Here is a 6,170-nt window from a genome sequence, read left to right as displayed (position 1 = left end):
GTTGAGGACGTTGGTGCGGAGACGGAAGCTGGCTTCTTTATAGACGAACACGGAAAACAATTTAAAGTTTGCTTAAAAACATACAGCCGACTACCTCTCGGCATCTCAGAGCTTAGACCACAAGCGGCCAAGAACACCCCATCTTCTAGCCACTTGTAAAAGGGAATGTAGCTCTGGGGGACGACTATTTTCTCCCCATGCTCGTTTGTCCAAACGGACACTTTAAACAGACCCCGGTCAAAAATTTCCTCCTGGGCCCGCCTAGGGAGAGGGGGCAAGGCACTCTTGCCAGCCAGGAAGGGGCGGATCCTTGTTCCACCGATTGTATTTTTGGTTCAGTCGGCTTTCAGAGGAATGGACAATGTAGAACTTTGTTCTCCAGTCCTTCCATTTGTTCTCTTTGCCGACTGCCATCATGTACCCCTTGCAGGTGGACAAGGTGTACCAGCCTTCGCCGCCCTTGGCAGGCGCTCGGCTGAGATAGTGCATGTGGGCGAATGCCTCAAAGCTGGGATCCACCTCCAGCATTTCACATGCGGCAACGTACCCGATGATATTTATCCATGAGTTCGAGACAAGTTGCCAGATACCCAGTTGGTATCCATCCAGTATCCTCTCCACGGCCGGATGGAGAAGGAAGCGTAAACCAGCCTGAAGGACCGCCTCGTAGCAGTCGAAGGCTTTGTCCTTATAACTGGCCAGGGAGGGCCAGGTTATAGTATCCTCCTTGTTAGGGACGGACAAGGAGAAGCCATGCCCCATTGCAGTCTTGCGCCTGAAATTGGCAAGACCGGATGTCATGGAGGTCCGCTTGCTTTGCGGAACATGGTGATAGTAGGGGGCGCGCTCCAAGCGCCTGGAAGCACTCGGCTCCAACCAGCCTTCCTCTTTTTATACTGACAAGGACTCCCTTGCAGTATCTATTTTTTCTCGGACCTCCTCTGACTTGACAAAGGCGCTATCAGAAGATGACGAGGCCGAATCGTCATCAGAACTTTCCCCAGAGCTAGGGGACTGTCGGCTAGGGCCAGCAAGGGCCTCCCCTAGACTCTCCTCCGACGCCTGTTCTGAAGGCTCGGCCTGGTACTAACTGTCGGCTTCCCGCAGTATAGAATCACTAGGGGTGCCGCTTGAAGAAGAGGGAGAGTAGTAAGTTGGAGTTTGGGGAAGGTCAGAAGAGGGATTTGGGGGGTGCTCAGAAATCTCACTAGCTGGCACCCTAATGGAGCCGTCTGAATTTGGAGTCTCACTGTCCGAATGGTAAAAGGAACCATCCGGTCTATATTTCCTTGTTGTTTGCTTTGTTCGAGCCATCGTGTCCTGCAGATGCACAGACACTGTCGGATTTGGAGATGTACTTAAAGGAAAGTTCTCGAACGAGCATTCGGCACTCCTAGTTCTAGATTCAGCCGTCCCCAGTGACTGGCTGATCGCTAACCTAGGTCGTGCCGTGTACGTTTGGGAAACCATTTGAATAAACGAAAAACACAAGAAAAAAATAAAAGAAAAGAGCATGCGGTTACCTTAGAAGAAGGTATTTGAGACGCCTGGTTGGCTGAAGCAGTCGGTAAGAAAGGCCGAGTGTCGGATGCTTGACAAAAGTCAGGGTCTTTAAGAGTCTTTAAGAGTTAAAAGTCCAGAGATTCTCCAAGATTCGCAAAGGTGTGAAAACAAAAATGAAGTCAAACTTTCCTTTTTATAGAAAGGGGAAACCCTAATTTTTCCCCCCAAAATGTAATTTGAAATTCCCCCCAGTCATGTGATGACATCTGTCACAGGCGTCACGTGCAATGCACGTGACCCCTGTGAGGGGCAAATGATTTGGGTATTTTACCCGGCCAGGTGGCCCAATCAGAAAGCGCCACGTGTCCTCAGTAAAGGCGCCATTTGGACTTATGAGATGATGACACGTGGAGGGCGGACATTCTCTTGTCCTAAGCAGACTGATGATCCAGCATGGACCATTCAGACGGCGACGCGTGTCACCCAAAAAGATGCCCAAAGGCCTTTTGGGCTCAGTGACACGTGTTACTCAGGCATTGCCTCTGGAATGGCGGCCTTCAAGGGCCCAAATCCTGAGGCGCCGTTTTGCGGCGTGACCTAATTCCTAGGTCACCAGATCCTAGGAAGGGCACACTTTCCAAAAGGACCCTATAAATAAGGACATTCTTACATTTATGACAAGGGAGAATATGCACGCAATACGAGACAATACGTCACTTACTATAGAGTTGTCATTCTCAAGAACAGACAGCACTTTACCTGAGCTTGGAATCCGAGCAGATAAACTTTATTTCCGCACGTTTTATTACCGAACGCTTACTAACTTAATCTTCAGAGGCGGACCACCGACCATCCGGCGGTCCGTTTGCTTTGCAGGTACAGGCGTTCTTTGCTGAATCCAGTCTCAGTGTTGTAACTCTCCCAAGGGACAAAAACCCCCGAAACAGAACCAGTTATAAACTAAACCAAAAAAGAACCCAACTGTTTCTAACCCGAAACCGTTTCCAACCCGAAACTGTTTGAATCGGGATAAAAACCGTTTACACCGCACCGTTAACAAACCGCAACCCGCCTGCACCGAACTGTTTACTACCCGGACTGTTTACAACCCGAAACGAATTAAAAACGCTTAAGAATAAACCGAAACCGAATCGAACCGATAACTATTTAAACCGAACCAAAACCAACCCGTGAGACAATTAAACCGACCCGATTAAATACCGAACCGATTTCAAACCGAACCGAAACCGATCTGTCAAACCGTTTTGACAGTGCTACTTTTAACAGTAAAAGAATGAAAGGTCGATAAACGCTAACCTGTAATGAGTACGGAGTAATTTATTCATCAGAAACAAAAGAATGTCCTTGGTGATATATTTGCTCGGATTAGGGCTGAGCAAAACTATCTGATAATCCGAAATTCCGATCCGCATCCGATCCGAAAATTTAGGATAACCGATCCGAAAAGATTTTCGGATCGGATATCCGATCTGAATATTTCGGATATCAAAAATTTCGATTTCGGATATCCGAATATCCGAAAAAAATCAACACCTCCTAATATCCATCAGTTTTTACTTTTTAGAAACTCCCCATTTCCCAAAGGCCCAAGTACCAAACCCTAATAATCTAATTATTTCTCTCTCCTCTCTCATTCAGTCGTTTCCTCCTTCCTCTCTCTCTCTGTCCTCTCTTTCTCTCTCCTCCTTACTCTCTCAAAATTCAGATCTCCTCCTTCCTCTTCATGAGTACATGGCTGCTTCACTATACATTTCCTCAAAATCCCTTAACAATTCCTCAAAATCCTTAAACATTTCCTCAAAATCCCTCAACAATTCAGACCCCTAGCCTCTCAATTTCAACCTCTTAGATCTACAAACCTTCGCGTCTTCGTCGTCCTCACAAGTCACAACCAGAAGCTTGCCTTTCACAAGTCTCAACTCTCGTCGTCTTCGTCGTCCTCACTCAAGATCTACATTTTTTTCATTTAATTTGGTTTTTTTTATTTGTCTTGTATAATGTACATAATTACAAGAGTTTTTTTTTTTTAATTTTTATTCCATTTTGACAGTGAATTAATTTTGGTTTTTTGTTATTTGGGTTTTTTTTTTCTTTTTTTTCTGCTTTCTATTGGTATGTGTTACTGTTAATCTTTGATTTTAGATTTTGAAATTTGTGGATTGTTATATTTTAAAATTTGTAGAATTATTAAACTCAAATTATATGAAGAATTGTAGCTTGTAATTATGAGTTTGAGTTTGCACTTTGCAGTCATGAATTGACTTTAAAAACAAATTAATTTTGACAATAAATTATTATTTTAACATAATTATTCGTGTAAAAAAAACCAAATCATTAAAAGGTTCGGATATCCTATATCCGAACTATCTGATCCGAAATTTTCGGATATCCGGATCTTCGGATATCCGAAGATTTCGGATCGGATACGGATATCAAATATTTGCATTTTCGGATACGGATATCCGATCCAAAATCCAACTTCGGATCGGATATCCGATCCATGCTCACCCCTAGCTCGGATACACCCCCAGTCCTTAGGATGGAGTTACCTAAAAGCCATACCACAACACAAAATAACCATCTATCCAGTTAAAAGAAAAGAAAATAAAATTAAATGGGAGGAAAGCAATTGAAGGTATTGATGTATCCATGGTTAGCCATGGGTCATATAATTCCATATCTTCACCTTGCTAACAAACTTGCCCAAAAAGGTCACATTGTCACTCTTTTGCTATCAAACAAGGCCAAACAATTGTTACAATCTAAAAACTTTCATCCATCCTTAATAACATTACATACAATCACCATCCCTCAAGTTCATCCACTCCCTCCGGGTACGGCAACCTGCTCGGATATTCCCTTCCACCTCCAAACCCACCTCGCCACCGCTTTGGACCTCACTCGGGTTGAGTTTGAGTCTATTTTTGTTAGACTTCAACCCGACCTTGTGTTTTATGACTTTGCCTATTGGGTCCCTGAGGCAGTGGTTGCCTCTGGTCCCAGGCCAAGTGTGTGGCTTACTATATAGTCTCTACCGCGACCATGGCCTTTAGGATGGTTCCATCTCGGGACCCTCCAAAGGACAGGGCTGTGGTAGAGGAGGATGCATGTGTCGCTTGTGCTCCACCAGGCTACCCTTCGTCAACAGTCATCTTAGAGCCAAAAAGGATGCTTGGCTTGTACAAGCCTTTTGGCGAGGGGGTGACCTTCTACGAGCGGATCACCACCTCACTCAAGAGTAGCGACGTCATTGCCATCAAGACATGCCGAGAGATAGAAGGTAAGTATTGTGACTACTTGTCTAAGCAGTACGATAACAAATCTATCCTCCTCTCAGGCCTAGACCTTGCCGAACCTCAAGAGGAAGAGCTAGAAACACGTTGGGAAACTTAGGTAAGCCGATTCAAAGCCGGATCAGTGGTTTTTTGTGTCTTTGGAAGTCAAGTAGCTCCTACTCGGGTTTGAAATGACAAAATTACCCTTCTTAGTCGCGTTCAAGCTCCCCACGGGTTGCACAACCGTGTAGGAAGCGTTACCCGAGGGGTTTTTAGATAGGATCGGTGATCGAGGAGTGGTGACGGGAGAGTGGGTACAACAGCAACAAATACTAGCACACCGATCGGTCGGATGCTTTGTGTACAAGATCAAGTAATATTTTCAAAAATATTTACGACGGAGTTGAAAGTGGCTGTTGAAGTAGACCGAGGAGAGGATGGACATTGGGTGTCAAGGGAGAGTTTGTGTAAAGCAATTAAATATGTGATGGACGAAAATAGTGAGATTAGTGGTTTGGTTAAGAAAAACCATGAAATTTGGAGACAAAAATTAGCTCAACCTGGATTAATGAGTGGTTACTTTGACAAATTTGTTAAGGATTTGCAAGCACTCGTTACTAATAATGTAGTCTGATCTTGTTTAGTGTCTCCTATTCGTTGATATGTACGAAATTAATTATGTGTACTGTACGACATTGTTATGTTTCCTTTTTATCAAATGGTTAAAGTTATTTAGTCTATTAAGTGGTCTTTTAGTTTTTGGGTTTGCAACGGCAAGTTCATATAGGTTTGAGAATTTATATAATTACTTTGATTTGCATATATATATATATATATATATATATATATATATATATATATATATATATATATTTGAAAATAGTCTTTACTCTTTATGTTTGCTTTCTTCGCGAAATTAAAGTGAATTTGTTGAAACATAGTTTTTCCCACCTTGATAAAAGAAGAGATTTAGGGTTTAGATTGATTTTGGCTCTGATACCATGTCACGAAATAATTTTCCGTCTTTTGTATTAGAGTATGAGAAGCGTATATGTACAACCTAATAAGAGATTAGGGCTCATGAAATAGGCCCGTTAGCTATACAATATACACCATAAATAGGCCCTAACACAGAGGATCGGAGTTACAACTCCTACTATATATATTATCATAGGATTTTGGGATGAAATTTCTTTTTGATCCTGTTAAGTGGACTATTTTTAGATGGCACCTCTTATTTCTAAGGCCAGGGTGTAATTTTTATGTGCCATATACTTTGATCTTGTTATCATTGGCTCGTCATTGTATTTCATTAAAATTGAAAAAAAACAATTGAGAGTAGAAGGAGGAGAGAGGGAATCCCCCTACTCA

The 6,170-nt window shown here is 42.9% G+C and overlaps 1 pseudogene; it reads left to right on the top strand.

Annotated features, from left to right (window-relative positions):
* Window positions 1-4,043: 4,043 nt before the first annotated feature.
* LOC145563353 (UDP-glucosyl transferase 79T1 pseudogene) lies at window positions 4,044-5,476 on the top strand (annotated as a pseudogene).
* The last annotated feature ends 694 nt before the right edge of the window (window positions 5,477-6,170 follow it).

Source organism: Chenopodium album, chromosome 1, assembly GCF_948465745.1.
Source record: "Chenopodium album chromosome 1, dcCheAlbu1.1, whole genome shotgun sequence".
NCBI classification, from domain to species: Eukaryota; Viridiplantae; Streptophyta; class Magnoliopsida; order Caryophyllales; family Amaranthaceae; genus Chenopodium; species Chenopodium album.
The sequence above is the reverse complement of the archived record's forward strand: the minus strand, read 5'-3'. Positions and strand labels throughout refer to the sequence as shown.